This window comes from Ictidomys tridecemlineatus, chromosome 5 (genome assembly GCF_052094955.1).
Source record: "Ictidomys tridecemlineatus isolate mIctTri1 chromosome 5, mIctTri1.hap1, whole genome shotgun sequence".
In the NCBI taxonomy this organism is placed as follows: domain Eukaryota; kingdom Metazoa; phylum Chordata; class Mammalia; order Rodentia; family Sciuridae; genus Ictidomys; species Ictidomys tridecemlineatus.
This window is the reverse complement of record NC_135481.1, coordinates 183258248-183278728: the sequence shown is the minus strand read 5'-3', so window position 1 is coordinate 183278728 and position 20481 is coordinate 183258248. Positions and strand designations below refer to the sequence as shown.

The 20481-nt window shown below is 47.6% G+C and overlaps 1 long non-coding RNA gene across 4 annotated transcripts in view; it reads left to right on the top strand.

Moving 5' to 3' along the window:
• The window catches only part of LOC144378132 (uncharacterized), a 52634-nt gene extending 33599 nt beyond the window's left edge, over positions 1-19035 (top strand). The window contains exons 4-8 of one of the 4 annotated variants that reach the window (XR_013439711.1): positions 7261-7388; positions 9376-9493; positions 11593-11727; positions 13646-15303; positions 18559-19035. This is a non-coding gene — a long non-coding RNA (uncharacterized LOC144378132). The other 3 variants (XR_013439713.1, XR_013439710.1, XR_013439712.1) reach the window with 3 other exon arrangements.
• Positions 19036-20481: the final 1446 nt, after the last annotated feature.

The window sequence follows — 20481 nt, the reverse complement described above, 5'->3', positions numbered from 1 at the left end:
TCCAAACAAAAAGTCCGTGTTTTTCATTTTGCTGATATGTCTTAAAAAATCTCTCCTTTTATAAACCACATTTTTTTTTTGTGTGTGAAGAATCCAGCATAAAGACTTTTACTGTTTTCAAAACATAATAGAAAGCCGATTTTCAGAACCTAATATCACTACAATTTTTAAAAATCAATTTGATAGCCAGCACAGTGGTGCATGCTTGTAATCCCAGCGGCTTGGGAGGCTGAGGCAGGAGGATCGCGAGTTCAAAGCCAGCCTCAGCAAAATCGAGGTGCTCAGCAACTCAGTGAGACCCTGTCTCTAAAGAAAATACAAAATAGGGCTGGGGATGTGGCTCAGTGGTTGAGGGCCCTGAGTTCAATCCCTGGTACTCGCCCTCCAAAAAAAAAAAAAAAAAAAAAACAAAACCCAATTTGATAGGAAAAAGATGACATCTTGTTGCTGCTTTAACTTGCTTTTCTATGTCTGTAAGCATGATTGAACATCTTTTTTGTATGCATATTAGCAGTTTGCATTTTGTCATTTGTGAATTATCTGCTTTGATCTCTGCCCCTTTTAAAGAGTGGTATTAATTATCTTGCCTGAGTCTATTTAAAATTTAAAAAATTTTACGTAGTCATATTCATTATCTTTTCCTTCATGATTTTTCCCATTGTGTATTTTTTTAATTTTAATTTTTTTTAAGATGTGGATGGACACAATACCTTTCTTTCTTTCTTTGTGGTACTGAGGATGAACTCAACGCCTCAGGCAAGCTAGGCAAGCACTTTGCCTCTGAGCTATGACCCCAGCCTTTCCCCACCATTTTTATGCATGTAAAATCCTTTCCCTTCCCTTAAAGGCCATTCATCTACATCCCCCCCTCCCCAGGTTTCTTGGTTGATTTTCACTGAGTTTTAAAATCCATATGGGATCCCATATGGTGAAGCCACGGATCTAGTATTGTGGATGGAATAATTCTTCATTTCCTCCTTACTCTGTGCTATATCTTTATCATGCTCTAATTTTATGTGTGTGTATATATACATGTACACACGCGTGCATGTACACAAGTGGTGGCCTGCTCAAGAGGAACTTGTGCTCACTGGTTTCCTGGGGTCCTCCTTGGGTGGTAGTGAGTGCCCTGTTGTTGGAGAGGTGAGTGAGCAGGGGTCAAGCCTCATATCAGGTGGGCATCTTTTGCCCCTGGCATTCTGGGTGTTACTGATTTTCCTGCCCTGGAAGACCTCTGTGGCCCCTGTCAGCTCCTTCTTCTGCTCTTCTTGACGTTGGGAGGGTGGTTCCATGCTGTTTCTGTCAGTGTTGATGGCTGGGGATACAGCCTGGACTTCATCAGAAAGGCTGGGCCTCAAGGACTTGGAGGACTCTTGGTTGGGCTGCCTGCCCACACTGGGGACACACACAGCATCCACTTCCCAAGATATTCTTTGTCCTCATAGCATTTCCCTTAGTTTATAACTATAACTGATTTTGTCATTTGCCAATCCATTAGACTGGAAGCCCTGAGGACAGAGGCCTTGTCATCCCATGTCTGGCACACGGTGGGTATCTGGGAGTTGAAGAAAGAATGGGTGACTGGTCCTTTGGAACTGATGTGTGAGGGCTACTCCAGTGGCCTCATAATCTGAGTGAAAACCAGAGACAATCATCTGAAGGGAAATCTGAAGCGAGAAAAAAAAAAAATTCTTTTGGGAACAAAGGGACATAATATCTGAAATGAAAGTCCATCCCCGAAAATCCAGAACAGCTGTTGGCCCTTGAGATAGCTGAGCCTCCTGAGTCTCAGGTCTGTGTGGAGCCATGAAAGTCACCCATTTGACCCTGAGCTGACATCTGACCTCTAGAGCTGATTATTCCTCCTCTGCATGAACATATTCCCGACAAAATGGGGTCGGGAGACATTTGCATCCAAACCACCAAGCTCTTTAAATGCTGGGGCCTGAAGGCCCGATGGGTTTATTAGATTATCATTGCGGAAGTTAATAAAGAATTAATTTCTCTTCATGTGACATCCAAAGGCAGTTATTTCAGGAGCCTGTCCATTTACACAAAGCCAAGTATTTGTCAAGTGTCAGAGGCAATTCCCAGGTCCCAGCCCCCCCTCAATAATTCTGGATTAGGGACAGCCTGAAATGACATTACACAAATTTTCTTTCAAGATGCATTGAGCTCTGGGGAGCACTCAGGAATTTCAGGTTCCTGAAGGTTATACTGTCAGCAAAAGGGCTGGGCGGGGGTGGCTGGAGCAACTGCAGTATTCCAGCTGGGACAGCTCTGGGTGTGGGGGGGTTCAGGGAGGGAGGGGAGGAAGCCATGGAAGTCATTAGTCTGTGGGGGTCCACTCGCCTCCTGAAAACAACTTACTGCCATTTGTATTGCAAACCTTATGCCCAGCTTGATGGTTTTTTCTTGTTCTTTGCTTAGGCCCAGGGAGGGGCAGTGGCCTGATTGGGACTGCAGGACTGGCCCATGTCACCTTGTGGCAATATATTAGGGAAGGTCAGGGCACCATCAATACCTGTCTTGGAGTTAAGTGCTGGGAAGTGGAGCCACGGTGGGGACAGGCTCACTCTTAGACCCTAAAAGCACGTCATGGAACAGCCAGCCGCCCTCAGAGCTGCAGGGTAGAAGTCTCTGGTGCTGAGCTGTGGAGAGCCAGACTCCCTGGAGAGGCCTCAGGAGGCCAGTTGAATAGCCTGGGCCTCTTGTTAGAACTTCAGACACTGGCATCTGTCCACTTCCTAGACACCTCCCCATGAATGACCAACAGGCCTCCCAGCTCTGCACCTCTCAAGGTGAACTGTGCATCTCCGCATCAACCCACCCACATGCCTGGTGCAGGAGAAGGGTCGGGCCTTTTCAGACATCTGTGGTGTCCTCTTTCTTTACAACAACTCTCCCTTCTTCTGCACTGAAGATCTGGCTCAGAAATCACCTCCTCTGCTATCCCTGATCTCCCCTGGAAGAGTCAAAGTCTCCTGCCAGGGCCACTGTTACCTGTGTAGCCCCCTTTGTGCAAATTAAGAAAAGTCCCCTTTTCCAATTTGAGTGGTCATATCTTCTGGCAAAGGGAAAGTGCATGTGAGTACGTTAGAAAAATGCTTTCTTTTTTTCCAGGAACCTGCCAGTCCTTACAAGGGCTCGTGGCTTGGCAAGTGGAGTGTGGGCTAAATTTTAGCCTTCTTGGCTGGCTATTTTTAGGTGCTGTGCAACCTGGATGATCACACATGACATCCCTGTGCCTTTCTCTGAGATCCTACAGCTCCCTATGTTTAATTATGCAACTGTGTGTTAGTTTTTTATAATTGCTGTAATAAAGTACCATAAGCCTAAAATAGCACGGCTTTATTAATTTATAGTTCTGGAGCTCAGAAGTGTGAAATGCATCTCACTGGGTTGAAATCAAGGTGGTGGCAGAAATTTGGGAAGATCCAGGGGAAAATCCATTCTTTTTCCAGGTTCTGGAGGCTCCTAATACATTCCTTGGCTCATGGCCCCTTCCTCCATCTTCAGAGCCAGAGTTTGGCATGGTTACCTTAATATTCTGCTACCTACATCTGTCACCACATTGGAATCTGACCCTCTTGCTTCCTCTTACACTTATAAGGACCCTTGTAAGTACTGCACCCACCCAGATAATCTAGGATAATCTCTCCCTTTCAAGATCCTTACATAACCACATCTGCAAAGTGCCTTCTTCCATGTGAGGCAACATTTTCAAGGGTTCTGGGTATGAGGACATGGACATCTTTGGGGGCCCATGCTAAATATCTCAATGGAGCGCATTCCTTTCTTTTCTCAACAGGCTTCCTCCAACTCCAATTTGGAGGTGAGAAAACAGACTCCTGGAGGTGTAGTCACTTGCTCAGGTGGGCAGCTGGTCCCTGCTGGATCAGGCTTTGGAATTCGAACTTTCCCACTCACATAATGAACAGATAGAACACCGTCATGAGCAAAGGGGCACTTCCCTGCAGGCATGCCTGGGTTTCCTCTGTTTTTTTTCTCTTTTTCTCTGCTTTCCTGAAGCCTTGAAGCCCTCTTACCTATACTATAGTTGTCCCTGGTTTCAGTGCCTGTTTTTCTACTCTTCCTTGGTGATTTCCATTGCTCTGCCTGCGAGACAGCTCTGGAAACTTCCTTCAGCTTTTCTGGAGTTCTGGTCCCACAGTTTGCACTGTTTTGTGGCTCTACCTGCTTTCCCTATCAGCACAGACCAGCTCTGGTCATGCCACCGCTCAGAGCCTTCAATGACACCCTATGCTGTTCATCTGGGCCCAGCATCTAGGCCCTGCAAGGCTGGGCCTTGATCAAATTTTGATTCTCCAAACTCACTTCGCATTTCTTGTGTCTTTGCCCAAGCTGTTCCTTCCACCCTGACCACCATCCCTCTGGTCCCTCATCTTTACTTTCCTATTACCCTCAGGAGTGGCTCCAACTTGCATCATGCCTGTGGGTCAATTTGTGGTTTTGGTAGAAGTAGGAGGTTGATTAAATAATCAATTATTCTGTTTATCCATACAGCGCATGTTTACATAACACAGCTACGCCACAGGCAGAGGGTGGATTTTGGCATTTAGAGGAGAATGAGAAAGTTGTCTCAGTTCTTGGAAAGGTCACAGCCTCTGGGGGAGAAGGAACAGTTAATTTTATTGCCCATTATTAATTTCAGTTGTGGTCGGGGTGCTGAGAGATGTTTGGGGGTAGGGGAACTGTGGGGAGTCAGGTCAGCAAAGGTTCCTGAGGAGGTGACACTGGGTCCCAGGGGTGGTGGGACATTGTCTGGATGTAGATTTCACCCTGGAATCCTGGGGGTGGACTGAGGTGCTGCAGGAGCCAGGAAGGCTGAGGGAGGAGCTGTCTGGCGGGGAGGGCAGCATGGCCAGGGGCCATATAAATCAAGGGGACCTCTGCCAGGCTCCTGGGCTCTGCAGAAAGATTACCCCAAGCTGTGGTTCCTGGCCAGGTTGCTCAGATGCCATTAATTCGACTTCCAGGAAAGGCATCAGGCCGGGAGGGGGCTGGGGATAGCAAGGGCCTCGAAGGTCAGGACAGGAGGGCTGAGGTGGGGGTGGGCTGAGCAGCCCAGGGGAGCTGAGATGGTTATGTAATTGTTATGCTCAGCACCAGCACGACTTCTTACCCGAAGTGGGACCTTGTTCTGCGTGCTTACAGCTGCTAATGCTTCTGCTTCAAATCACCCTCTGCGGCTTGGAATTGGGTTTTTGCTCTAGTGCCTGATCATGCCCATCTCCCATGTCACCTGCACACTCCTGGGGCAGGTGCCAACTCATCCCTCAACCCCCTCCTGGTGCCTTGCACTGGGCCTGGTGAGTCCTCAATATACACTGCCAAATGAATCTGGCTTCCAGGGGCTTGCATCTCCAGTGGCCCAGAGCAGGAGTGTTAGAGGCTGCATTGTGTCCCCTTCAAATTCACATGTTGAGTCCTAACCCTCAGTACCCCAGGATGTGACTGTGTTCAGAAACAGGTGGTTATAGGTGTAATTAGTCAAGATAAGGTCATTGAGGCCTAGTTGAGCCTCTCATCCAATGTCACTGGTGTCCATATTAAAAGGGGCACTTTGGACATAGGCACACACACAAACAGCTCACCGTGTGAAGATGGAGACATGTCACCTCAAGCCAAGGACCTATCAGAAGCCAGGGAGAGAAGCCTGAAGCACATCCTTCCCTCTTCCTTTCAGAGGAAACATACCCGACCCCCACCCCGCTCCGCCCTGCCTCACACCTCCATCTCCGAACTTCCAGCCTTAGAACTGTGACAGGATAAATATCTGTTGTTTAAGTCACTTCATGTGTGAAGCTTCATCTCAGCAGCCCTAGCAGACTAACACAATGCCCTCTGGGAATTCTGTGTCAGAGCGGTGCCTCTGCCTGGCTCAGGGTGGCATGGTTGTGTATATGCACATGCACTTGTGTGGATTCTCAGGTAGGTGAAGACTGAGCCCCAATCCCTGGAGAAGGAGAGGTCTCATTCCTCTGGCTAAGCTCTTGCTGGAAGGGGCAGGGCAGGGATGTCATTTGCTTTCATTCCTGGTGTCTGGATTTGCAAATCAAAGGTCTATTTCAGAAGAGTTCCTGGGCCACAGGAAGTCCCTATAGGTCTTGTTTGGATGGATTTCAGGGTTGATTTAGAGAGCTGGCAGGAAGGGAAGTTCTGTTAGCAGACAGGAGCCAGGTGCATCTGAAAGGGGCCTGTTTTGACCCTTCATTCTCTGCATGGTGGCTGTGGCCCCCACAGACAGACATCCTGGCCCAGGTTAACCTTTAACCAGGCAACTGCAGTCCTCCGCTACTGGTCCTGGGGCTCCTGTAGACCTAGAGCAGGCCTGCTTTTCTGTTCTTGTCTCCGGCGAACCAGAGTCTCTGATGAATTGCCCATACACCCCCACCCTGAGGCCTGCCACCATGTTGAGTGCTGGTGTCCCCAGGAAAGATGAATGGGTCCCACTAATGAGCTGGAGGCGGCGGCACTCTGACCCCTGACCCCACGCACTCGGAGCCAGCGGCCTGGGGAATGGCTGCCCCAAGCCTGCTTAATGTGTCGGGTTGGCCTCTGAAAGAAAAACACATTTATTGCTACTTAGAGAAAATTGATCTAATTGGGATGGAAACATTCTGCTGATGGAACATGGAATTTTTATTAGGAGGGTGACTCAAGTTCAGCCAAGGTATCGTAGCTGGACTGGGCCGAGAGAGTGTTTCTAGGATTTTACCCCAAAATGTCTTTCTAATGGATACTGAGAATCTGGAGGGGTCTGGGTTTGCACATGAGCAGTGCTTCTCATGAAGCCTTCATCCTGGAAACAGCAGTGTCTCTCAGACCTGGTTCCTTAAATGAAAAAAAAAATTATAGTGTTCTGCAGGGCTGTTGTGAGAGGGAAATGATATTATGTGTCTATCAGGGCTGTGGCACTGCCCTTAGCCGGAGACTAAGTCCAGTGGGACCTTCTTGAGCCAAGACTACACGTGGTTTCAGTCTGTTTGGCCAAATCCCCTGCAATTCAGTAACAAACCAGCCAAATCCTTGTTGGCTGCGAGTGAGGTGACTCATTTGAGAACTATTTTTAGACCAGAACTCTGGTCCCTGAAATATGGGGGCCACACCCCTCAAGAGTCTCAGAATCTGGCTACTGTTTCTTCATCTCTCACTGCAACCAAGTTTGTTTAATGTCTCCTAAAAATTTTCTAAACTTCCCTTGATCTCATCTCCACTGCTCTGGCTTGAATACAGGTTGTCATGGTCACCAACTGCTCCAACCAAGGGACTCACTCAACTCCTTCCTCTCTTGTCATCTTGTTCTACCCTGGTCAAGCCTCCACAGCCCTTCTCCAAACCAGTCTGCTCCATCCTGCACACTGGTATGTTCTCTGCAAGTGGATCTTTCTAAAACACTTTGGATCAGGTCGTTTCATCGTTTATAACCCTCCCCCGGCTCCTATTGCCTGGTCCGAGTGCTTCACCTGTAGGGGCTCATCAATAGGGTAACCATTTAACTTATTACCTAAACTGGGACAATTTTATCCAGTACAGACTGTAAAGTGAATGGGGCGCCCAGTCAGCAGGTATAAACCAGGCAAACTGAGACATACGGTGACTCGTGGTCTTGTGACAGATCTTGGACCTTCTGAGAAACTGAGGCAGTATGAAGACCTGCCCTTCAAACTCTGATTCTTGCTATTAAGTCAAAAAAAGATTTCAGACATGTCACTCAGAGTGACAGGAATACTCATTCTTGTTACTGAAGGGACAGGAAAAGGGAAAGGGGAAAATCTCAAGGGAGAGAGTGAATTTTCTCAGAGAGGAGAGGGACAACATTCCTGTCCTGCCCTCCAGTTTTATTGGGGGAATCCCAGAGAAGTTTCCAGATATTCCCTCCCAGGTCCACCTCTTGACTTTTGACTGACAGCACGGTGACATCAGACTTTTGAGTACCCACTGCCGTGACAGCTCTGTGTCACTTTGGCCCATGCCGACCGGCTCTAACTGGATTCGCAACCATACATTCTTACAGATTTTATAGTTAGGAGGAACTATCTTTATCTCTCAGAGTTTCAGGATCTGATCACAAAAGTCTCCCCCTTCGGGGTAACCTGGGTTCTTCTTATCAACATTATTTTGGGCCTGCATTTCTCCTGCAGTTAACAGGTAGTTTGCTGAGGAATGTGACATATCCTGTTCATTTAGGCCAGGCAGGGCCTCCGGTAAATTGCTTCTTGGAAAAGAAAGCATGTGGGGGTCAGTACAGTGGGCCCATTTTATAGAATTATTCTCTTAACCTCAGGTTCCCACCATCCTCGTCTGTTCCCTAATATTCTGGCCTTTGTCCCATAATTGGCCACCTATCATGGTGCCTCTGCTGCTTCCCACAGCAACCTCAAATGCTGGCTCATTCCAGTCACCTGTGCCTTAGCATACACGGTTCCCTTTACCTGGAAAGAATGTTATCTTTCTGCCTTTTGGCCATGGTTCTTTAAGCCCTGGGTTAGTGGTCATTTCTTCAGTTTTCCCTGACTCCTATTGACAGTGAAAGATGTCCCTTTGTGTACAATGAATACCTCAAAATGTAGTGGTATACCACATGACCCAACTATCCCACTGTTCAGTATTTAACCAAAAGATCTAAAATCAGCATGCTGTCGTGATACAGCCACTACAATGTTTACAGCTGCACCATTCACAGGAGCCAAATTATGGAATCAACCCAGATGCCTGCCAATATTTGAATGGATCCAGAAAATGTGGTATATATACACCTTGGAGTTTTACTCAGCCATAAAGAAAGAAACAATGATATTTTCTGGTTAATAGATGGAAATGGAGAAAATTATGCTAAGTAAAATAAGCCAGCCCCAGAAAATCAAGGGTCGAATTTTTTCTCTCATATGTGGAAGCTGGAACAAAATAAGGGAAAGAAATCTGTGGGGGAGGTGATAGAAAATCATAGACAGAGGAAAGATCAGCGGAGTAGAAAGAGAACAAGAGGAAAGAGGAAGAAAGGGAAAAGAAAAGAAATATGGAATGAATTTAACAAAATCATGTTATATGCATATAAACATGTACAAAAGGGAATTTCACTTTTATGTATATATAGAAAGTACCAATCAAAAATAAATAAAGGAATGAAATCAGTAGAGGAGGAGAAGGCGGGGGAGAAGGGAAAAAAAAGTTGAGGGGTTGGGGATTTAAATCAAATTCCTTGTATGTATAATTTTGTCAAAATGAACCAAAATACTATATATAATTATAATGCTCTAATAAAAAATGTAGAATGTGAAAAAATAAACACTTAATAGTTTTTTGGGGGTCAGGAATTTGGAAGTAGCTTAACTGGATGTTATGGCTCAGGATCTCTCGGAAGGCAGCAGTGAAGATGTTGGCTGGAACTGTGTCATCTGAAGGCTGGAGGTTCTGATTCAAGATGGCGCTGTCATGTGGGAGGCAAGATGGCACTGGCCGCTGGCAGGTGATCTTGGTTCTTCTCTATGTGGGCTTCATCCTAGGGGGATTCTTGAGTGTCCCTGTGCCATGATAGCTTCCCTCAGAATAAGTGGTCTAAGAGAGATTGAGGAGGAAGCTGTAGTGCTCTGTGTCTTAGATGGTGGGTCTCATGGTTCCCCAATCAAAGGTGATCAAAGGGTTTGCCCCTGTCCTACCCATTCCTCTTGGAAGTTACACATACCATACCACAATTTCTGTTTCATTCCGTTTGTCAGAAGTGTTTACTAAGTGTTTCTATCCCATTCTCAAGGAGAGGAAAAGTAGGTTCTGTCTTTCAGAGGTAGAAGTGTCTTAGTATTTGTGGACACAGTTTAAAGTCACCAACCTTGTTTGATTAGAGAGCTCCTCAGAGTATAGTCCACAGAAAACCTGCAGTTTTCAAGTCTCACTGAAACAGGTTGGGCCAGAATCTGATGGTGATGGAGACTAGGGGGAGGTGAATGGGGCTGAGAATCTGGGTTTCAGTACAAATCCCTTTAAGGTTTGGGAACAACTGCCTTCAGAGGACAGTCACTAGAAGCATGATATGGGATTCTCAGTATTATGATTTCTATGTGAGATGTCTCCCAAAAGCTCATGTGTGAAAAAATGCAAGAGGATTTAGAGGTAAAAGGATTAGGTTATGAGAATCTTAACCTGATCAGTGTGTTAATCCCCTGATAGGGGTAAAATGAGAGGTGACTGTAGGTAGATAGACGTGGCTGGAGGAGGCGGGTCACTGGGGGTGTGCCTGTGGGCTATATATTTTGTGAGCTGAGCTTAGTATCACTCTGCTTTCTGGTGGCATGTCCCAAGCCACTTTCTTCCACCATGCTATTCTGCCTCACATCAGGCCCCAAAGAATGGAGTCAGCCACCTATGGACTGAGACCTCTGAAACTGTGAGCCCCCACATAAACTTTTCTTTCTCTATTTGTTCTTGTCAGGAGAAAAAGCTGACTGAAATCACCCAGTCACCTATTACATGTGATTTTATACTAGTGGTTTCAGCTCTCTCTACCTTATTTTCTTTATCTAGGGAGTGGGGATACTAATACATCCCTGTTGTTCTCAGGTCTAAATGAGCTAAATTTGTGAAGTGCTTAGAACATTCATAACAGGTCAGTGGTAGCTATGTTTGTTAAATTAAAATAGAAACAAAAACAAACAATTGAAAGATAGCTCATCTCTTTACCTTTCTATTTCCCATATCAGCTAGAAGCATCTGGAAGGCATCTCTGTTCACTGGTCTTCCACCAGTGCTCCATATGTGTCTGTGGATCAGCTATTGGTGGTTCTCAGCTATGGCTATTTTTATGAATCATCTGGGGGACTTAGAAAATATTGATGAATTTCTACACTATAAGGTCAACACAATTAGTTTCTTAGCCTGGTTCTCTAGGGTCTTGTCATGTGTGGACAGGATTAAGGATGACGAGAACCAGTGAGTGAAATAGAGGCCCCACTGGAACACTGAAGATGAAGCTTAGGCTGGAGGAGGCTCTTCAGAATAGAATGACTGGGTGCAGGGCCACTGGGAGAACAATAGATGCTAAAGATTTTCCCAAATCCAAACTGGGACTTGGTGGCCAATAAAGGATTTTTGTCCCAATTCCCTGAGTTAACTGGAAAGGTGTCATCTGGGAGCTGGGATAGTGTTTTAAGGGTTTGGTGGAGATGCGTATTGTAAGCAGATACCATGCAAAGGTGGGGAGACCTCGGACCTGTAGTTACGACTGTGTTCAGAAGACCGGGTATGGAGTCTTTGTTCTGCCGCCACGGGACCTGCACATGTAATTTGGGTTATCATCTTGATTCTGTGGGGTTGCTGAAAGAGTCTAGGTAGCAATGACCTGGAAATGGCAAAGAATTATATTGTTATTAGTGAAATGAAACTCACTGGTAATCAGCAGCTAGGAAGTGCTGGGCTCGAGCAGCACCAGCCTCTTCCCTTCAGCTTGCGGAGCATGGAAGAGGCAGGTTGCCCCTGTGGTGCTTCGTGGGTCTCTCCTTAGAAGCCCTGCATTGGGGCTGAAGGGCCTGGGGCTCTGTGCACATATGTTACTGATGCTGTTTCTTTATCTAGCAGCGGAACCCATAGACTGCCCGGCGGTGGGTGGAGAGTGGATTGGGGGCAGCTGGTGTGGAAGCAGGAATACAGGCAAGGATGAAAGTCTGGCCCAGGACAGAAGCAGTGGAAACAGAAGCAGCCAGATTCAAGGTAGGCACTGGAGCAAGAGCAGAGAGGACCTGCAGATGGGAGGGGTGAAGTTCAAGGAGAGAGAGGACTGAAGACCACACCTTCGGGTTTGGTGCTAGCACATGGTGGGTGGACTGGTGCCACTTACTGAAATAGGAAACGAGGAGGTCAAGAATTTCCTCTGGCCATGTCACATTTGAGATGCCTTTGGGAAGTCTACATAGAGAAGGAGTCTTGGAGTTTAAGGGAGAGACTGGGGCTGAAGATGAAAAACTTAGAAGTTCTCAGAATATAGTCATACTCACCTAAGGATGGGGATCCATTCTGAGAAATGGACCAGGCAATTATTTTGCTGTTGTCGTGTCAGACTGTATTTACACAAACCAAATGGTGTATTAATTACACACCTAGGCTCTATGATGTGTGCTGTTGTATCTGTGGTCTGCTGTTGGCCAAAATGTCATTCTGTGGTGCATGACTGCATTGATGATATTTCAACTGTGGGAATGAATGAGATTATTTATCAGGGAAGAGAGCACGAGGGAGTCTGAGGTGAAGGCCTGGGTGCTCCAACACTTAGAAAGTGTGAGGTGGAAGAGAGGGAGCTTCAAAGATGAGAAGGAGCAGCCAGAGAGATAGAGGGGGACCAGGCAAGTGTACTGATACAGAAAACAAAGATAACAAGATGCTGCGAGGCCAGGTGGCCAGCTGGGCTGCATGCTGCTGGGAGACAGGCGTGAGAGCTGAATCTGGGGCAGGTGCTCAATGAGAGAATAAATGAACCCCTGAGGCTCACCCTCCTGCCTTCTCTGATAAGTCTCCACTGGACAAAGGCATTCATTTTCATTTTGGCTCTTTTGGAAGCAGTCCCTGAGATGAGGATTTGAGTGCAGAAGTCTATTTCAGAGGTGACCCCAGATGTAGGAGAGGGGGAAGTGAGAACAGAGAAGGAAAGGAAGTCAATATAGGGTGTGTTGATGAGCAGGTGACCTCTGTGTGTAGCTGGAGCACAGTCCTGCTGGGCACCCGTGGGAAAGCATGCAGATCGTGCCCTGGTGGGTCAGCCCACCCCAGGAAGCCTGGCTTCCCACAGCAGACTCACTGTCATCGTTCGAATTTGCTTCAAGGGCGTTTCCTCCCTGGAGCTTCAGGCTCACTGAATGCAATCTGAGCAGACTCCTGCCCGGAAGCAGCCGTCTGTCAGGCAGGTGATGAGAGAGAAGCTCATGGTGGGTAGGGGAGTCAGAAGGGTGCTGCCAGCCTTCCAGGCAACCGTGGCCCATGATGCACACGGTCCAAGAGTCCTCAGGTCCCCAGCAGAGGATGGATGAGGGAGGGTTTGATAGAGACTCAAATCCAAGTCTCCAGGGAAGGACCTCATCACATGTTCATGCCAGACTGTGTCTGGCCTGATGCCCTGGGGAGAGGGGCGCAGGAGGCAGGAGGGGAGGCACTAGGGTGCCGGCCTGGCGGGCTTTGGCTCTCCCCCAGATTGGAGCTGGCTTGAGCACTGAGTGGGGATGAAAAATGAGAAGCCTTGCATGCATTAAATATTTAATATTCTCTCCCTGGGAGGTGTCAGGGAAAGGACCCTATAATGAATACTACACAGGACAATCCCATCATAGAGCTCGTCAGTTAATGGCCTCGTTTACTATGACAGAAGCATTACAGATGCTGGGTCTGGGGCATGTGTCAGGAGAGTGTCCCTTCCAAGCCTGGGCCTGAGAGGTCGGGGGACCGGGTGCCCTGGTTTGCCAACTTTTATCAGGTGGTTTATAGTCAGTGGGATGATAGAATAGTTGTGCAGAAGTAAGATGCATGTAGCAAACTCACAACACTTGGTACCTGTCAGGGCCTGTTGCCAGTTTCCCCATGGGTTTCAAGGATACAGTCCTGATTGTTAACATGTTACAATGAGATTATTTCCATCTTATAGGTAGCAAAACTGAGAATCTAAAGAACTCGTCATACTGTTGGTAAGTAGAAAAGGCAGGATTTTGAAGACAGGCAGGCTGGTTCAGAGTCTGGGTTCCCAACCACCACGCCTGCTGCTGGGGCTCTGGAGCTGTGTAAGCGCCGTTGCTTACCAGTTGTGTGACAGGACAATGTCTCAACCTCCTGAGCTTCAACTTCTCTATGTGCCACACTGGGAAGATACTGGTCCTATGTCACGGAAGTTGTGAGAATTATACGGAGAATCACCTAGAAAGCTTCAATCTCCATATTGGTGGAAGTAAGATCTTGTTGTTACTTGAAGTGTTCACCACCTGTGTGTCTGTACAGCAAGCTACAATTCCTCTCTGAGTATCAGTTTCCTTATCTGTAAGTGGATTTGAAAGTCCAACCTCCCAGGATAGGTAGGAGGGCCCTTTGATTTCTGGGTATTGGGCTAAACAGACAATGTTCTGCTTGGTCCTGGATGCCTCAGTATGCTGTAGGGCCCTGTGACTGAGTGAAGCGATTCCAGCATGACTTAGTGGGCTAGACCTGAGTCAGGAAGTCCCAGCATGCCCCCGTGTAACAGTCCTGAGCCAGGGAGCTCAGGGTGCCTCTGAGGGCCAGTCCTGAGCAGGGGTCTCAGTATGTGTAAGTGGGCCATCCTGAGACAGGAGACCTGAGCTTTCTGAAATATTCTCAGCCCTATGTCCCTTTGCTGGTATTCAGTGGCCCTTTGCTACCTGATGGGCAATTAGTTAGTAGTCCTTGAATTATAACTGAACTGTCATGGTCATCCAGAGCCCTGCCTGACTTGGGCTCCTTGCAGCAAGAGAAGTCACAATCCTATGTTCAAACAGACATGCTGGAGTCCTGGGCGGCCTACAATCCCAAGCAGAACTGTACAAGCTCTGGGTTGCACTTGAATTTTGTGCTGTGAGGTATTCTTCTGGTTTGTGAGCCCAGTTCTGGGCACATTCACGCAGGCCTGCTGCTCCCAGCTCAGGGCAAGAGAGTGTGACAGGAGAGGTGGGGGCTGGCCGCCAGCTGAGCTCAGAACAGCCCCCTGCTCCTAATGGCAGCGACTCTCAAGACAGCAGTGTTCCAAAGGTCGTTCCAAAGGTCACAGGTTCTGAGGGGGTGTGTGTGTGCCCTGTGTCTCCGTGGTCCCATTACCATCCTATTCTACACCTCCGGAGCCCAGAACTGGCACAGGGGACAGAGAGGGAGGGAATGAGCAGGGAGGGGGAAGAGTGCACGGTCAGCAGTGGGTTTATGGATGGCCGCGGGAATGGGAGGTGAAAGGAACCCCACGCCCCTCCCCAGAAGCCCCAGCTCTGCCTGCCTGGAGCAACCAGGATGTGCTCAACTAATTTATATTAATTCAAGACCATTAATGATGACCTATCGTCTCTCTTTTCTCACAGCAAGAGGACAGTGCTCAGATTTAAGTGCTGAATTTTCTGGCCCCCAATTCGGTAATAAGCTCAGGATCGGGGTCCGAATCAGACAGCTCCTAACTCCCACCCCATCCCTCCTTTCCACCCCAGCACATGAATTCCCAGAATTTTTTTTTTTCTTTTCTTCTCCAAGTTCTACCAGCCCTCTTCCAAATGGAGAAGAGAGTCCTGAATCAGCTGTGAAAAGTCCAGCATTGAGGTAAGGGTTCAAGTTCTACCCAAACAGCTGCATTTGCCACAACCACACAGTGTAGCCTTCAAAATAGCTTCCTAACTCTCTTCCTGCTCATGCCTGAAACCTCTGGCAGGGTGGGAATGTTCCCTGTGGTCCTGATCTGTGGACTTCCTGTGCCATGTTGTACTTTTATTTCTGACTTAAGGGGAATTCCACAGTGGTCTATGAAGTAGGGATAAGGCTGATAGAATTGTTACCATCTTACAGAGGAAGTGAGGCCCAGAGAGAGAGAGATCAAATTGAGCCTAGGACCTAGGACTCTGAATCCAGGCATATGACCTCTTAAAGCCACGTGGGGAGATTCTAACTAATTAGCTGGAAGTAATTATTCAGTTTTCACAGGGTCCTGGGTTAAGGCCAGGCCCTAGGGACACATGTCTCCAGGGTTGTGTATGACAGGCATCTTGTTTGTAGGGTGCCAGAAACAGAGGTATACACTACAACCCTGGTGCAGTTTTCAGAGAGCAGAGCAGGTCCTTGTTTGTGGAGGGGCTGTGGAAAGAAGCCATTTCGCAGGGGACTGAAGTCAAGAGTCAACAGCATTCTCCTCCCAGGTCTCAGTCTTCCCATCTGTGTGCTGGGAATAATCTGGGAGATTCTGTGAGCATAGTCTGGAGACCCCCAAAAGGGGCCTTCAGGCAAGTAGGGCCCTTCACACCTGAGCAGCTGGGGGCCCAGCTGTCAAGTCTCAGCCCCCAGGCCCAGCTGTTGAAGTACCGGGGGAGGCCCTGGAGGCTGCAGAGCTGGCCTCAGCCCTCCAGCTGCCTCAGTCCTCCACAGTAGAAGCAGCTTAATTCCTGCTTCTGCCTTTTCTCCTGGTTGAAGATGTTAAACTTGGGGGCATCTGAAACACTCAGGCACAAACCCACACAAATGATTTCTCCCGACATTAACATATTTCCTTTTGAACCCCGGTGAGGCTTTTCTCCAAAGTAATGGATTTTTCCCCCCACCCCCAAATGTATTCAAATCTGGCCTCGGTTAAGTCTGAAGATTCCTATCGGCCCAGCAGGGCTTCCCTCCTGTTTCCTTGCAAATCAGCATCCTTTTTATTCTCCCCTCAGATCTCTGTGTAAAAGGGAGGCTTTCTTTGCCAAAGTTTCACTGGGACAGACAGATGGACGGACGCAATGTTGCTGGGGCCTTTGATAGCCAAGAACACAAGATCCGACTACAGGGGGCTCAGAAACTTCATCAGCCGAGGAGGGGAATGGAGAGAACAGGAGCCCACTGAAACAGCCCTTTGAAATCCCCCAAATGATGTTTGATGTGACTGTGCCTTTTAGCCTAAGCCATACCTTTGGCATCAAAAGCACCTTCTGAAAAAAAAAATTAGCTATTTTTTAAAGCACAGAAGGAGTAAATTTAATATTAAGTCCTAATGGCAGAAGTCTTTGAAAAGATATTTCTGGGCTTGGGATCATTTAATATTTCCCCTAATCTAGCAGCACAAGTTCCTCTCCCTCCCCAACCTCCTTTAATCCTTAATCCTCCTCTTCCAAACCCTGGGCCTCTGTGATGGCAAGTCAGGGTCTGGTGTCCTGGAGGGGAGCAGTGACTTCCAGCAAATGGAGCAAGAGTGTCTGTCCTTGGACCCCCCAGACCCCCCAGGCCCCCCAGTTTTTCAAGCACCAGCTAGTCCCAGAGATTTTCTTCTGGTTTTAAAAGGATAGGTCAGGCCTGGAGAGGAGATGCCAAAGGTACTGTGCTGAGGCTGAATCTGCTGCCTGGTTCTCCATGTGGGGTCACAGAGCACTCTGGATGGTCTCCAGTGGGAGGGGCTGGATTGAGGGGTGGAGAGCTAGCTGCCCATGGAGATGGACCACCCAGAGCCCAGGACTCTCCCCGCTCAGCCTGCCCTGGCTACCTCATCTCTGGCTGGCAAGTAAGTGACTTGCCAAACCCCTGCTTCCAGAGCACCTGACCCTTCCCATTGCTGGGAGCCAGCACCACGGACAGCTCTGGGGATGCCCAGGTCTGTTTGCAAGGAGCCCTTGGACTCTGGCCTCCCTATGAGAGTAGGGGGACCTTGTTTGACTAAAGGGAGATTAATTTTTTTTGGGGGGGTGATATACCATGTCCCTCCACACAGGAAAAGTATCCAAGGGAATCCTAGGGGACTGGAAAAGGAAGGTGTGTAGAAGGACTCCTAGGAGCCTTGTCTGGGGACATGGGGACACTGTTGGGAACAAAGGTTGAAGTGGGTATTTTGTGTGGGCAGAGGGTGCTTTGGAGGATTCCCGGGGAAGCTGTCGGTTAGCCCATCTCAGCTACTCTCATACTTCACCCAATCGTTCCGACTGCCTTTCTCCTCCCCGCAGGCTGGATTGAACTTTCAGCTCTCCTCATATCCATCCCTTGCTTAAGACCTTCCATGGCTCCCCATTTCCTTTAGAATAAAGGACAGTCTCCTCAGCCTGGCAAGCGAGGTCTTTGAAGATCTGGCTGAGTCAATCATCCTGCTCTATCCCCTGACTCTAGCTCAGGCAGGTGGTGTACTTCACATCTGCCATGCTCTGTCACTCTGCTGTGTCTCTGCATTGCTATCCCTCACTCTAGACTCCCTTCCCTTTGCTTCCCCACTTGGAAGTTGCCTGTTCTTTGCTTAAGTCCCCTCTGATCTGTCAGGTGCTGTGTTTCTGGTACTGGGTCCAGACATCTCTAACAGTGTCAGCTTCTTGTGTGGTAGCTATTTGTACCATTTCTCTTCAGTGCCTCTGAGGTTTTATTAATTATTAAAGTCTGGGTTTTATTAATCTTTGCATCTTTTCCACCCAGAAATCCAACCCAAACTCCCTCCTCCTACCTTCAATAAATGCTAATATTTCTACTTACTGATGAGAACACTAAACAAGTTCAGAGACCTTAAGTCATTTGCTGAAGATCATACAGCTAAGAAGATGAATACCCCCAGAAAAAGGGAGATCTATAGAGGAAAAGGGGGTTCTTATGGCTAGAAGACCATTTTTAATGTATTATTTTATTGTTTTTATTCTAATTTGTTATATATGACTGCAGAATGCATTACAATTCATATTATACACATATAGAGCACAATTTTTCATATCTCTGGTATATACAATAGAGTCACACCATTCGTGTCTTCATACATGTACTTAAAAGACCATTTTGGAAGCCAGAGGATTCACAGGGGTCAGATGGCCAAGTGGAAGCCCTTCTTTCAAGAAAAACCTTCTCACCCTTGGACATTTTCTCCAGAGCTGGCTGTACTGAATGTCCTGAGGGTGATCAGGGTTGGAAGCATCCCAAGTCTGGTCCGCTGGTGTTGGGGTCCCTGAAGGAAAGAAGAGGACTTGCAGACCAAGCAGAAATGGGGAAGCATGTTCGGCATTTCCCGGACCCTGCCGATACTGCCCATGCCGAGTTCTGAGAAGATACGGAAGGACGAAGCCCCGGCCCACGGCTCCCACTGGTTCGCATCCACTTCCCCGTCCACCCTGAGGCATTAGCCCTTTATGACTTCATATTAATCTGCAGGCACTTATTGCTCTGCAAGGCTGTTTTGACAAAAGTTCATTATCAAGACTGCTAAATGCTTTTAAAGCATTGATTGGGCGAATTATTACATCACTGGGGTAGACACTGTGTTTGAAGATGGATGGTGTTGCTCAGGCCATCTGAAATTTTCCTTCTTTTAATTGGATCGATCCCCAGAATAAACGAAGTTTAATTGAATTTTGAGGAAAATTGAGCAGTTGTTTGTGAGTCTCTGTCGATAGGCATTATTTCAATTACATGGTGATAAGTGAGCGGGGGCAGGGTGGTGGTGGTGGGATGGGGTGGGCTGGCTTGAGCTCTGTAGCGCACAGGCCGGATGGAAGTTTCCCCAAAGTGAGCCCCACCCCTGGTCCTGCTCATTCAGTAAGTATTTATTTGTAAAGTCAACTTCGTGCCCTGGCTCAGCATTGGACCAAACCCTCCATGGTGGCCCAGTTTATTTGGTTCACCCTCTTGGGGATCAGGAATGCAGGCTCAGGCATCTCATGCATCTGGAGCCCCTAGCAAGTCAGTCCACTCTGCAAATCATGTGCATCTCCAAGCCTCAGTTTCCTCATTTTTTTTCCAATGGGAATAAATATCACTTGAGGTTGTTAGCAGCTTAAGATAAGATGCAGATGTTATCCTTCAGTTATATCTGGAAGGTGGTCCAGGTCCAATCATATGACTACTGGCAGATGCGGTGATTACTGAGGCTTTTTTTTTTTTTTTGGTACCAGATATTGAACTCAGGGGTATTTAACTACTGAGCCACATTCCTGGCCTTTTTATTTTTATTTTAAATTTTGAGATAGGGTCTTGTTAAGTTGCTTAGAGCCTCACTAAGTTGCTGAGGCTGGCTTTGAACTTGTGGTCCTTCTGAGCTGCTGGGATTACAGGCAAGTGCCAATACTCCCGGCACCGAGTTGTATTTTAATCTCCTATTTTTTATTTATTGTGGAGTTCTTTCTCTCTCACTGTTCTCTTGTCTTTCTCTCTCTCTTTTTCTTTCCTTGAGCATGCTCTGTTAGGCTTACTCTTTTCTCAACCCTTCTCCCCATAGTAGTTATGTAATCATCAGAGGTACAGTGTGCCTTGGGTACCTAATAATCCAGGGCATCCTTTTGTAAAGAGGCAACATTTAACTTGAGATCTGAAAAATAAACAGAGCAAGGTGAGCTATCTTTTTTTGTGTGTGGTGCTCTAGTGAGAGGTGACAGCATGCACCAAGGCCCTGAGGTTGAGTGTGAGATGTAGGGAGAGCTGTCAGCAGTCCACTGTGGCTGAAGGATGCTAAGGAAGTGTCGATCCAGGTCAGCAAAGGACAGGCCACACATAAGGAGCTTGGGCTCAAAACCGACCCCATGCGTCTGATCAGCTTTTCTTCAGTCTTTCCTGAAGTCCTAGCAGATGACAGCTAAGGCATTTCGTGCCCCTCACCACGTGGAGTTGTTATGGTGGGGCAGCAAGTGGGCTTTGCTGTGGTGGGCTGAGGATCTTTGGGTTCTTCAGAATGGAGCTCTTCTAAGCTCTGCAAACCTTTCTCATGATTTCTTCCAGTATCGAGATTTAGAACTCGTAACTGAAGCATTTAGCTGGGTGGGGGTGAGGGTCCCAATTTGGGGGATATTTTTAATATGGGGA